This window comes from Suricata suricatta, chromosome 3 (genome assembly GCF_006229205.1).
Source record: "Suricata suricatta isolate VVHF042 chromosome 3, meerkat_22Aug2017_6uvM2_HiC, whole genome shotgun sequence".
In the NCBI taxonomy this organism is placed as follows: Eukaryota; Metazoa; Chordata; class Mammalia; order Carnivora; family Herpestidae; genus Suricata; species Suricata suricatta.
In genome coordinates, this window is record NC_043702.1 from 16,775,125 (window position 1) to 16,790,017 (window position 14,893).

The following is a 14,893-nucleotide window of genomic DNA, read 5'->3' on the forward strand; positions in this document are numbered from 1 at the left end:
GCATTATGCTAAGTGAAATAAGTCAGAGTAAGACAGTGTATGGTGTCACTCATATGTGCAATCTAAATAATAATAATAATAATAATAATAATAATTTATAACATTAAAAAACCAAGCTCATAGATACACAGAACAAATCAGTGGTTGCCAGAGGCAAAGGGTAGGGTAGGGGGTGGGCAAAGTGGGTAAGGGGAGCCAAGGGGTGCAAGCTTCCAGTTATAGAATGAATGAGTCATGGGGATAGAATACACAACAGGCCAATTATAGTTGACATTGCCATATTGTATGTTTGAAAGTTGCTAAGAGAACAGACCTTAAAAACTCTCATCACAAGAGGAAAAAATCTGTAACTCTGAATGGCAAAACAAAACAAACCAGCAAATAAATAAAAAGTGTTAAAGAGAAATATACTGGGGCATCCAGGTGGCTCAGTCGTTTAAGCATCTGACTCTTGATCTGGGCTAAGGTCATGATCTCATCGTTGGTGAGTTTGAGCCCCATGTCAAGTTCTGTGCTGATGATGCGGAGGCCTGCTCTGGATTCTGTCTCTCCTTCTCTCTGTCCCCCTCCCTGACTTGTTCTCTCTCTCTCTCTCTTTTAAAATAAATAAATAAACTTTTAAAAATTACAGAAATATGTTATATCATCTATTCCTAACATTAGGCCAAGAGTAGCTTAGAATTTCTGGTGCTCTGGTCTGAAAAATCCCACCCATTTCTGAGAGGTTACCTTGGGATGCATTCACTGCATTCACTCTCCAGGGTCTGAACATATGCAATGACGGGAGCAATCTAGAATCCCCTTTCAAGTCCTCTTTTGTCAACAGCATCCTTCCACTTACTTGATAATCCTTGCCTGTTTCTTCTTGGAAGCCATAGTCCCTCACTTACAGTTACTGTTGTTTCTCACATGAAGCCCCCACACTGGAGGCAGAGAGGTACGAGTAACCCTCCCATTCATCAAAGGAGCGCCAACCTTCACACATTGTTGACAGCCACCATCTTGTTTCCAAGATGGCTTTTTCCATTCTGATTAGAGCCATTTCCTGTCCTCTGGTGTACTCCTGGAGACCTTCCTTCCTTGTCTCTCCTTCCACCTTTAAGGCACAACCTTTATTACAGGACTGTAGTCTTAGCAATCTTTCTTTCACCACATATGAAGCTCTCATCAAAGATTCCCTGCATACATGGCCTGAATGTTTTCTCTCGTAGAAACAACAGTTAAATTTCTGTATCACAGTGAATCAGTTTGACCTCCCCAAACCTTAGATTCTTCCCCTTGTGGAGTGAAAACTTCCATTATTCCAAATTTAAAACAATAACCCTTAATTAGTCATCACAATGATGATATTAGTCAGCAAATTCTGCATACATACAACTAATTCTGAAAAAGACATTGGAGATACAGAACCTGGGTCCTAAGAACACAATTTTAAAAACATTTAAACAAAACCAGGTTTTAATACTGCGATGTAAAGTGACTTTTCAACAAGGCTTTATTTTATTTTCTAAATAGTGTAATTCCACTTTCTTACCAAAGAGCAAAATAGAATTTTAAAAGTCATAGAATCAAAGAAATATGGGGCTAAAGGAATATTTCAGGGAGCAAAAACTCCTTATTCATCTCTGAGCCTTCTGTCAGAAAGAATGTAGGGAAACCATCCCAGAATGATAGCTTTCTGCTACCCCTTATTCTAGAACATTCTCTCTCTCACACACACATGCACACACACACACATACACACCCTCTACCCTCCCACTTCTCTTCCCCTCACCACCCGCCTTCCTGGTAATACATTCCAGGGCTTCTAAGTTCCCTGTAGACAGGAAGTTTTTTCTAAACTCCCTGCTGCATTCTCAGACATTATTATTATTATTATTATTATTATTATTATTATTATTATTATTACTATTAGAAAATAACAGCTGTCCATTCTTCAGCACAATAAATTATCTTTCTTGCACTTGAAGATTGAGTTCCCATAGCCGTATCTCCCTCTAATTAATTAATGTAAAGGCTTTTACCTTGTTATTTTTATTACACTGATATTATTTGGTCAGTATCAATTCTTTTCCTTAAAAATTTTAAATCAGGTTGGTTTTTTTTTTCAGTCACATTCAATTTTAACAGTTATGGCTTCTGCCATTTTGAGTTTTCTTTATTTCCACAAAGTTCAATTTCCCCAGATCAAATTTTGCACATCTGAAATTTGTCAAGTAGATTTAATTTTGCCATCAATATTTTTTGAGCAATAACAAATCCTACCACAGGCTGTTTCAGTTGTTGTCAGTATTATTTTGTTGTGATCAGTTCTCCTAGTAATAGCCATCATGAATTTGATAAAAGAAAGATAGCTTGTATTTGTTTCTCAACTAACCCATGTGGAAATTATCAGCAGTTTTGGAGAGACAGAAATAAAGGCAAAAAGCTGGGTATGAAAAGGAGAGAGAAGACCAGAGGAGACACCTACAAGGAGGTAAGAACAAAGATACACACAAAGTGAAACCAAGAGAGAAGGTATAGAATTTTACTATATGAATAGCTCAGCTCCCAAATGCATGGTGTTGTCAAAACGTTCTTTCTTGGTCCAAGTGATGGAACAACACCACTTTGTTTGTTTTTCAGTCACTGTCTTGTTTTATAAAATTACATTTTAAATTATAAGGACTGAACCTGAATATCATACTTTCCTAATGGTTTGGTCTGTGCTCTGTGAAACCAAAGATCTGGCTATGCTTTGTTCAGTCATCCAGTTATTCATTCATTCACAAAATGCATGTGGGACACTCGCCTTATAACATACCAGGTATAGTGTAAGTACTGAAGATGTGGGGTAGACAGGACAGCCCGAGCTGCTCTCACGGGCAAGACTATGATATATATGTGACAAATAAATCAATATGCTAGGTGCCCTCTGACATCGATGCTTTGAAGGAATATGGTGATAAGGCAGAGTCAATGGGTGGGAAAGCCTCTAAGGGAAATTGAAATTGGAGTTGAGACCTGTAGGGTAAGACACACAGAACTAGCAGTGACAGTTGGACAGTTGGAGCTGAAGGAGTAAGCACTCTGAGGCAGGGAAGGGCAAGCGCACTTACAGAACAGAAAGGAGACAGGTGTATTTGGAGATCAGCGAGCAAGTGAAAATTTCCAAACTAAGATATCACCCTCTGACAAAGCGTAAATGGGTAAATAAACAAAAGCTTGTCTTCAATAAAATAAAAATCTAAATGTTTGAGATCAATATTAGAATACTGAGGTCAGAAACATTAATTCCACTACTCTGTTTTCCACCAGACTTGTTTTCAGTTCACCTTAACTGAAAATTCTGTATATATGTATGTGTAGGTATGTGTGTGCAAGTCATATTTCATATTAACAAGTCTCAGATTACATTTTTTAATCTGTTTGAGGGATAATTGGATGTCTGCTCTGGCTCAAAGTCCCTGAAATATAATTTTCCCTGTTGGTTTAACCCAGTATGTGAAGCCCTGAGGAATAGTTTAGCAACAAAGACCTTCCCCCCATCAAACACAGGAAGAAAACTAACTTCATTTCCTCCTGTTCCTTCCTGCCACAAATCTACCTTCATATCAGAAGATAAACTGACCCCCAAACACAGGTGTAATTCAATATTCTATTTCAAATGCCATCTGATTTGAAACCCACGTAATTAACAGCTCACTGGAGACACTATTGAAATAAAACCAACTTTGATCCTATTCCCAATTCCCTTGCCAAATGGATGGGCAGCTCAAACCCCTCTGCTTTTGCATTAATTGAAATGAATGACTCTATCAGAAGAATGTTGTACGAAAGAGAGCAGGCTACAAGGAGGGTATGTTTTTCAGCCTGATTATTAGAGGAGCTAATTTGCGCATTGGGATGGGATAAATATTGACATGCACTCTCTGGCATCTTGGAGCAACTGGAGCATGTGAGGCAGGAGGCATCTTAACTACAAGGAATAAGCCTCTGATTCTCTCGTTACACTGCTGAGAAGGATTACATTTTGTTTCTAATATATTGACATACACAGAATGGTCTTCTGGTCCAATGGGTGACTAGACACAAACTAACTGTACATAACAGGATAGTTTTCAGGAATCTGCTCTTTTTTTTGTTCCAGTGCCCTTATCCACAGTGGCTTACATAGCATAGTCTAAACACCATAACAGCTTTATTTACAGAAATCATTTGAATGAGGCTTGTGTCCCTGATGATTCATTTTAAAATAGATACACTCGGAAACATAATTAATGGTCACTGGTACTTATAATACGATAATAGTAGCCACATGTGGAACTCCTATTTTCTGGCAGGGTATGTGCTATGGACCCTCGACTCTTTTCCTTCCAGCTCTGCTTTTAACCACTGGTTCAAGGTACCTTCCAGTTATAGCGTCAGGGTGAGTCAGGAGCCTGGTTTTCAGCCCCAGCTCTGCCATTTTCTATTCTGTGACTTTACACAAGTTGTAGTGGCCACTCTGAGCCTCACTTTCTTCTACTACAAGTGGACATAATAAAATCTATCCCACAAACTGTTGTAAGGGTGAACTGAAATTTTCAAAAATACTATGTTTAAACAGTAAAGTTCCACATAAGTGTAATACATAATCATTATCAAGTACTGTTTATTAAATATCTACAAATGGCCAAGTAGTAAGTAGACCCTAACAAACATTTTCTCCAATCCCCATACAATCTAAAGAATAAGCATTATCCCCACCTTCCAGAGAAAACCATGGATGTGCAGAGAAGAGAAATATCTTGCATGAGGTTTAGGCAGAAAAAAAAGCCCTGTCAATGATGACAGACTATTCTCACAGATCATACCAACAAAAGATAAGCTCAGAAACATCTATGGTCTTCCAATATTTTTAAGTCCCTAGAAATAACCTATAAATGCTGCATATATGTGATCACAGTGTGTACATACAAAATAAATACACATCTGTAATAAATACATTAAGTTGCCCATCACACATAAGCAAAGTAAAAATGAGTACATTGAGAATGAAAAATCATTGGGTAACCTGGAATCCCCCCAGATTCCACAGGGCTCAATTTAGTAAAACCATCATGTGCCAAGGTGGGAAAGGTAAGCCTCCATGGTTGTAAATGTCTCTAACATGCCAAAGGTACAGCAGCTCCTGGGCAAGGTGTGGTGCCTTCCCATCTGCTGGACATAGTCATTAATTTCCAAATGGCTGAGTTCTTTCTAGGCCAGATAACAGTACAACTGAATTGGGTGATGACTGCTGCCCAGTGGTTTGCAAACGGCCCCTGTAGAGTTCAACAACCTGTTATACTTTCTCTTTCAGAATTCTCAAGCTCTAAGTGAGGTTATATTAAGAAAGAAAATGGAAGGTGCCAACAAATTATATCATTTGAGAAGATGCATCTGTAGATAGACTCTCTAAGCAATTTCATTAAATATTGACCACCTGTACTAGTCAGGAAAGACCAGTCTAGGTGGGGAATCAAACCCTAACATCTGAGCAGCTGAGTGCAGCAAAAGTTTATTTCCTACTTATGCAAAGTTCTCTTCTGTTTGGAGCAATTCTCCAGGCCAACTTAATTCTTCTTGTTTTTCTTCTTGTCCTGTTTTCTCCTTGTGGTTCTGCCATCTCAACATTACCACAGTCATCAAAGCAGAGAAGAAAAAGCTGGAGGGTCACCCAGACCTTTTCATTGGCTCAGCCTAGAAGTGACGTATGTCTTGCCATTTCCTTGGCAAGACCTAGTCGGATAGCCCCATCTACCTGGAAGGGGCAAGGAAGTTTCCTCTTAATGCCACCCAAGGAGGAAAGAAGAGCCAGTGGGTGCACTGCCTCTCTCTGCCACCACATCTTTCTATATGCAAAGGCACTGTGGTGTTTGCTGGGATTCAAGAATAAATTAGTCGCACTCCTTGCCCAGTAAGGAATGACACAGTTTACCATAAAACAAGGCACACTGTGATTTGTACTGCAATGCAAGGTGCAGAGAAAGGAACAATTAATTACAAAAGGGACCTGACAGGGGAGAGGGAAGGAGAACACAGCACACAGGATGCAGCAGAAGACTAAAAGAAACCCCTTGCCCCCATGTTAGTGACAGAGAGTGATCTGGGATGAGACCCAAAAGATTGCAATTGCATGGGGCGTCTAGTCCTTACATGCCACCCACTGAAGAAATAACATGACAACTTTCATAAAGCAAACTCTCTATCTCTGATTTTCCAGGATTCCTAAAATGAGATTGATAGAGTGCATTGTTCTCTCTCAACCAAAACCATGATTCTCCCTGGAAAAGTTACCTCAAAGACAAGAGAACCCTGCACGGGTGTGCACACGTGTGTATGGTATAAAGGTTCATATGTTGCAAAGAAGAAAGCTGGTATCCCAGTTTCTCCCAAGGGAAAACTTGTGATCGTGGCTACAATAACCAGAACTTCAAATGTCTTTATATCAACATTAAGTTTTCTAAAATCATACAGTCTGAACCAATCATTCTGAATGCACACAACCAGTAAATACATATTGACAAATTTTAAGTAAATGCACATGCTAGCTCTGTCAATAGTTTTAACCTGTCCCACTAGTATTGACATAAAGGTTTTTGTTTTGAAACAATATGGAGATTTTGAATGCAGCATTTTCTAACTCCCCAAACTGCCATTTTATAGCCAAAAACAAAAAACAAAAAAACCCAAAAACAATAAAACCAAATAAACATCTCCCAAGCAGAGTTGATTTTATTTTGTGTTGCACTCCTAGATGTTGCTATTTCTGAAGTATGGCACCTTAACAAGAACAGTGCCTCGTATTTAGGCCACCAACTTCCATCCATAGACTATTTTCATATTTATTACCTCACTTCTGATTCACAGAACAACTCCATAGAGCAGGTACTGCCACTTCCTTCATTTCACAGATGCTTAATCTGAGAGCTGGAAAACCAAGGGAACATGCCCAGGGCCTCTGAGCTAGTTAGAGCAAAGTTGGTATTCCACCCAGAGTGACTCGGAATCCCACTCCTTCCTCTCTCCACCCCTCCTCTTGTCCCATGTCAATGATATAATGCAACCATGATTCTAGCAGCAAGGGTGATAAGTGGGAGCCCTCACACTTCAAGTCACTTTGAAGGGCTCACTCTTCTGCATTCTTCCTCAATGGCTACCAAAAATGGCCACATAGCAAAAACTGAACCAACACACAACAGGTCCTTGAACCATCTGGAAGATGATGACAGCTTCGGGAATAGGGTGAAGAGAAGCTGCCCTCTGTTCACCCCCTAGTCCTCCCAACCATGATTCACATTTCCAAGGTCATGTTATAAGCCTAAGGTCTGATCCTGAGCCTTCCACAGAGAAGACAGCTAATCTTCCCAAAGCACAGTCATAAATCTATAGAAGTCAAAGATCAGCAGGAAAAACAAAGATTTTGATCACAAAATTATCAAATGGCCATGGCTGTCTAGCTCCCCACATTCCTAGAGAGGTAGAGGAGATATACTTCCCCCTGCTCTTCACCCAGTGTCTCAAAGGAAATAGTCAACACAACTTGTAATTTACCATCCATGCATATATCTCTCAAAAGAGGACACACAGAAGTAAAAGACGTGAGCAAGAAAATAAAGAAGCAACTGTTGACAGCTGCATATGGAAAGAAAGAGATAAAAAGGAATTGACTAAAAGGAAAGTCATGTCCTGCAAGACTGAGGGGATAACAAGAATATAGGGTGTGGGTAGAGATGACAGGTTACTTGTATCTAGGGTTCAGGTATAAATGAAGCTTCCCACCATCCTCTCGTTGTCTGCTTCAGAGCTGCTTGGAATTTTCCACAGGCACTCTGAACCCCAGAGCTACTCTACTTTTCTCAGAAGCACCAGCTCTCCTGAGAATCTAGGACTTCATAGCACTCACGTTGGCAAATAAAGCAGTGATTGGTACTTAATATCAGGTGTATGTAGGAGTCTGAACCTATCTGGTTGCAAGTGAGAAAAAGCCCGCTCAAAGCCAGCTGAAATCTAATGGGAACACATAACAAGGGGAGTCCAGAGAAGAAGCTGGCTACATGAAATGATGGAATATGGGCACATAGACATTTTCATTAGCTCCATTTTACTTTTGAGTGTTCTCTCTTTCTATTTCCCTCTCTCTCCCACTCCACTGCTGCTTCTCGCCATGTTTTGCCCTCATTCTCTCCTTACAGCATGTTTCTTCTATGACTATGAATAGGCCCCAAGAATACTGGGGAAGACATAGTTGGATAACTCAAGATTCATACCATCTCAGCTAGCAACATGAGAGGGGAAAGAGGGTGTACCAACATATAAAATACCACGAAAAAACTCCCATTGACTTGGTCAGAGGCTCAAACCCAACTCTGGGCCAATCACCCTAACCAAGAAGATGGGGTACAAATATTACCAGACCTGGGGTCACGTGTCTACCTGTGTACACTGTGGTTACTACAGTTGTCTTCCCAATCAGAATCAGATAAAATGGCGGGGAACTTTCCTCCAACTCTCCAGGGAGAGGGGGAATAATGATATCAGAATAAGGGTTAGATGAAGAAATCCAGAGAGAAAAACAATATCCTCTACAAGGCACAGCCAAAACGTGGATCATCCTGATTTTCCAATTCATGCTTGCCTTTGAATACTCAAAGACCAGAAAACTCACGTGGCTTGAGCAGGCACTGCATTCTATGTGACCCTTTTTTTTTTTTTGCTACCCATTAAAGAAAATTGAAAATATTCTTTAGGCTTCTGAAAACTAAAAGCTGCCAAGTTTTGATTAATCTATGCACTCAGATTATGGTCTAGTCTGCAACTCTTCATAAACATACTGTATGGATACATAGGGAGAACTAAAGTCTTAATCTACCATTTAAGATGGATGTTTTTTATTTAGAAAACATAAGAGGGGCCATGTAATTCAGGAAGCATTCTCATTCTTCAATATAGTACAAACAGACCAAACCAAAAGCACAGCCAGGGGCTGATAGACAGAGAGAGAGCAAGAGAAGAATTGCTCTCCTTGATCGTGTTCTTCTTAGGTTGTATCCTGAAATAATTGTAAAGGTAATAAGTAACCTGCAAGACTGTAATGAAAATAAAGTCCAAGAGTTAAAGCAAGGCCCTAAGACATAGAAAGAAAGTCATCAAAGGATAGCATTGACTTTATATACTGTTCTCTGGGGAACCAAGAGCTCAGGCCTCTTGCCCCTGGCCTGGCCCCATGCTTCCTCCCCTGCCTTGATAAGAAACTATTTATTCCTCTGAACTGAGCCTTTGATGGTGCCAGAAAGGTGAAACGGAGCATTAGGATCATTATGTGGACACTGGAGGGAGAATACACATAGAAAAGAAAACCCAAGAAAAGTTCTATTCATTTGAATGAACTGAGATAACTTATTTTTTGTTCGGATTGATCCTGTAATTGTTTCTACTTTTTCCCCATGCGTATGTAGAGATATAACCTCGAGGGTTAGTCCATTTACAAGAAAGAACCAGTGTGGCTGAGATGCCCTGTTTCATCCATCCATGCAGGTCATACAATTGATTCTCTCGCAGAGACCAACCATATGGATTGATTTAGCAGCATTTCATCTGCTGCCTAGAGACATGGCTTGAGTCATCCTTTATAAATTACTTAACTCTCCATCACAAAAAGGAAAAAAATTGTTTTCTTGCACAGCAGTAGCAATTAATGTTCAACATGTTTATGGAGTTTAATAATATACAGCCCAGCACCAATCCATGTAGGCAATACCATTATCTTGAGAGAGAGACACTGAGTTGGTGTCAACCACATACAAGACATGGATGATTGATTCATCAATAACTGAGCCTGGCCTTATTACAGCAAACAAATTAGACACTGTGGAATATATTGCCATATAGACAGGACTTTCTTTTCTTCAAATATATGTCATAATTAATAGTGGTGACCTTTTGGCAACACTGAAAAACAGCTTGCAATTAATAGGCTCTCTCTTCTTTTTTTTTTTAATTTTTTTAAATGTTTTATTTATTTTTGATACAGAGAGAGACAGAGCATGAGGGGGTAGGGACAGAGAGAAGGAGACACAGAACTGGAAACAGGCTCTGAGCTAGCTGTCAGCACAGAGCCTGACGCGGGGCTCGAACCCACAAACGTGAGATCTGACCTGAGCCGAAGTCAGAGGCTTAACCGACTGAGCCACCCAGGCGCCCCTCTCTCTTCTTTTAGTGTCTGCACACATAAGTGTTTGTTTTAGGCTTGGGCCAGCTCAGTGGAGTGGAGCAAGTTCTAGACAGTATCTTCCCAGGACAGTATTGGCCAGGAAGGTCAATCACTTCTTCATCATTCTCGGATTCATGACCGAGTAATGCAGAAAGGAAAGCAGTGAGTCACCCACAAGAAGTTTGTGAGTCACTCTGTCCACCAGGCATTGTTCTAGGCACTGGGGATAAAGCAAAGACCAAGGCAGAAGGCCCCCCTTCCTCATCCCCAGGAGTAGAGAATGACAACAGGCATGTAAACAAATAAATAAATACTTTTAAAATTCTGATATGTAGCATGCTGAAGATAAAATAGGGTACTCTTGAATCTCTGTATTTTCAAATGACAAATAGAGATTTTAACAAGAAGAGATATTTTAGGTACTCAACAGCCACATGATTAATAATCACCAACGTAAGCAAGATGCTGTAGCTTCTGTGTTTCCTCTTCCCCGAATTTTAAAAATATAATGCCAGGTCTGAAGAGGTATGGGTGTTGTTTGCAATTTGATAACTTTAAAAGATTTAACTCCTTTAAAATAATTATTGTGGGCGAGTGGCCGGGTGGCTCAGTCTGTTAAGCATCCAACTCTTGATTTCGACTCAGTCATGATCTCATAATTTGTGGATCTCGGGCCCAGCATCGGTCTCTGCACCAAGCATGGAGCTTGCTTGGGATTCTCTCTCTTGCCCTCTGTCTCCCATTCTCTCTGCCCCTCTCCTACTCTCTCTCTCTCTCTCAAAATGAATAAAAACTTGTTTCAGGTTTGACATAATTATTCTGGGATTCCAAAACAGCCCAGATTCACCAAAATAAAGTCGATTGTCCAATACTAAAAAGAAATAGGTATTACTTTATATTTTAAAAATACTAGTTATAATGTGAAAAGCAAAGTGCCAGTACACAGCAGAATCATAGGACTAATATGCTATACCCATATAGGCTGAATTACTCCTGGAACATGAGTTCAGCACAACATTTTATTCTCTTAAAATTTTTTATCTCCATGGTAAGGTATATTTTGTTTTTGGTTTTTTTGTGGGGGTTTTTTTGTTTGTTTGGTTGGGTTTTTTTTAGATGATATCTATACAGACAAATTGAAGTTCACATTTAATGCGATTCTCTATTAACAAATACTTGAGGCAAAAGCCCTTCTCACATTCTCTGGAATCCTCCTTCAATTTTCCAGTCTAATTTTAGACAAAGTCTGGCCCCATCTGCACACAAAGTAAGAACATCCTAACCAAGCCTTGTGGTTCTCAATCCGTTTGTGCAGGAACCTGGGACCGCTGGGTTGGTTATGGAATGAATCTCTGTCAGAAGTAATTAACCTGCACTGATTTACTCTTTTCTGTCTCTCGGAACAATGCCCCTCTGTGAATCCCAATGTCCTTCTTAAGTCACAGGAGAAAAGAGGTATGCACTGGCAACGGCTAATAACCCTCGGCACATTCGTGACACTCATGGTGACGTGATCGGCACGTCACCGTCATCTCATGTGTATGTTACAGCCAAAAAAAAAAGAGTCTTGAACAACCTCACGAAGTAAATACTAATTCAAAGGATGAAATGATGATGTACATGGTAATTTTACTTCCTACGTCTGACTGCTTTGCAGAATGAGGTCGTTCCACAGGCCTGTTTACCCTCAGATCCCTTCATCTCCCTTCCCTACTCTGCTCTGTGTGGCAAGGAGGCTGCCCTCCACTGGCTGCTTCGCTGGGCTGACTGCCAGCTACACGCAGCCAATGAGAGCAGACGGCAGGAGGATGTAGGCCAGAGGGCAGGGAGAAGTCACCACATCTCTCTTCCTATCTCCACTCTGAACATCATATCTGGCAGTAGAGGGTCCAGCTCTCCCCAGCTTGGCTCCAGCTTCTATCTGGAGGCCCCAACCCTGCGATTCTGGCAACTCCACCTCCTTCCTAGAATGGTAGCAACCTCCTGCTGTTGGCTATCCTCCTGCCTCAGTGACCCCTGTTCCGCTTCTCAACTCGTCCATCATCTGTGCAATGAATTCCCTGTATTTAAATTCCTCTGCTTTCAATAATCAGAACGGTGTCCACCTGTTGGGTTGTATACTGCTTGAGACAGACAGTTTGCAAGGAAAATGTAGTTCTGTTCATATTGAGCACCTGCTGTATACCAAGCATTGTGCTAAGCAACAGGGAGACCATGATGCATAAAACATTGTGTCTGCCTCTGAAGAGGTCTGAGTCCAGCGCACAGGCCATTTCACAATGATATGGCCAGCATTATGAAGGAACAGGTGAGGGGTCTCTGGAAACTCTGAGACGGGCTTCTTAGCTGGATCTGGGCCTCAGGGAAGGCTTCCTAAAGAGGATGATGGTTGAGCTGAAGCGGAAGAATGAAAGTTAGCCAGGTGTACAGCTGCTGGAACAGTCTTGAAGGCAGAGGGGGAGCGTAAGTAACTGCATCAAAGCGTTAAATCGAATGCAGTTGGTGTCAGGGTGGAGACAGAGGGAGCAGGTATAGAATGGAAGCAGGACGGTATCATTAGACCTCAGGGTGTGAGGCCAGAGAATAAGAAAGGAGGTCAGAGACGTAAGGCAGGTAAAAAACTTGAATTCTCTTCAATGCACAATTAGGAGTAATTGATGATTTTTTAAACCAGTGAAACAGCATGGTCACATTTACAACCTATAATTTCAATGAATCACTTGGGCTACACTGTAGAAAATGGCAGCTTCTAAGAGAGGTAAAATAGAGGGGAAAAGCAAACAAACAAAACAGTTACTTGAGCCAGATTATGCTAATAATTCAATTCGGCCAGCCAGCATGGAGTGCCTGGGGACCAGCCACAGTGCTGGGACAAGAGGGGTGTGAGATTGTGTCCCTGCATTGTGTGGTCCTTCAGAGTTTACCAAGTTTTACCAGGTTTAGACACATCATGGGTGGCTCAGTCAGGTAAGCAATCGACTTCAGCTCAGGTTATGATCTCACAGTTTGTGGGTTGGAGCCCGGCGTTGGGCTCTGTGCTGACAGCTCAGAGCCTGGAGCCTGTGTCAGATTCTATGTCTCTTTCTCTTTCTCTCTCTCTCTGCCCCTCCCGTGCTCACATTCTGTCTCTCTTTCAAAAATAAGCATTAAAAATTTTTTAGTAAAATAAACATATCTTAAGCTTCTCATAAGAAATCCTGTAAGTTAGGTATTAAAAGTTCCATTTTTTAGATGAGGAAAAGGAGTCTCAAAAGGTGAAAGAATATATACAAGGTCCTATAATGAGTAACAGTGAACCCAACAGTCTCCTGACTGCTGAACTTTAAGGCAATTTTCTGCTTCCTGTTATGTGATAGGATAAACCGATGTTTCAGAAAGGTAAATTTTTAGTAGCTAGAGAAGCAACATAAGGATTCACATATACACATTCATTAGACTATTTCACAATCAATGCATATTCTATATAGAAATGGGCTTGTTTGTTTTAAGTGCTCCCTTCAAATTAGATTTTAGTTCTTTAGGAAGTTGAAAATAATCACAGGTAATTGACTCAACTTCTAGATCAAGACTTGCAGAAAATAGTAGGTTGCAGCTTTTGGAATTTCAATCAAGATTTGAATTAACTTCTCCATCCTTCCCCAAACATAACAGGAGTGTGAAAATAAGGCTACTATCTTCAAGAAAGTTATCATATCACTATTTCATTTAAAATATACATGGAGTCTAGAAGAGAGCAGGAAAAAATTATCTATTAAGTGACATTTCAGTTCCTCAAGCATAGGGCTATTGGTCAAGTTCATGGAAAGTGTCACTCTGGGCTCCATACTGGATGGATTCTTCACCATTAGGTCTACCTCAGCCCTTCAGAGGTCTTCATGGTTTTCCAGACCATGAAGACCTCCCTCTTGCTAATACTAATCCCCTCTTATGGCAAAATACTAATAATGATAACTCCCCATCCCAGTGGGGGTTGAAAGAGAAAGCAACAATTGGACTGAGGAAACAGAAAACCCAACACCACCACCACTATAATCCCCTTTGGAAAAACCTGCCTCTCAATTTACTCCCTTTTCTTTCCTAGGATAGCCACTCCTAAGCCAGGAACAAAGATCTTGGCACACTCAACACCTTCTGAGGTTAGAACTAGTGATTTCCAGGCTTCTTTCCACCCCTAACCATTCCCACCAGGAAGAGGGATTCATTCAGCAGCCCTTGCTTGTGGCCACATGGAAGTATCACCTTTGGGCTTTTGTGTGCCTGCATTCAGACATTGTCATAAATAAACTCCCTATCATCACAGGTGAGGTGGGAGTTGGAACAGTTCTGGAACAGTACCTTTTGCCTCTGGACCATATATGCCATGAGGATATTGATGCAAGTAACACACCAGCCAACTATAAGCTCTGTAAGCCCTGGGATCTTTTCTACCTTGTCTACTACTGCATCCCCAGAATCTAGTACATTCCCTGGCACATAAGAGGCACTAAGTAGGATAATAGCTAAAATTTACTGAGCATGTACTATGCACCAAGGCACTGTTCTAAGCATTTTATACACATATAAACTCATTTAATCCTCAAAGCCATTCTAGGAGTTAAGAAGTATTGTCTGCATTTTAAGGTACAAGTGATAGTGCAGAACAGCTGTATAATCTGCCTTCTGACATGTGAGTCACAA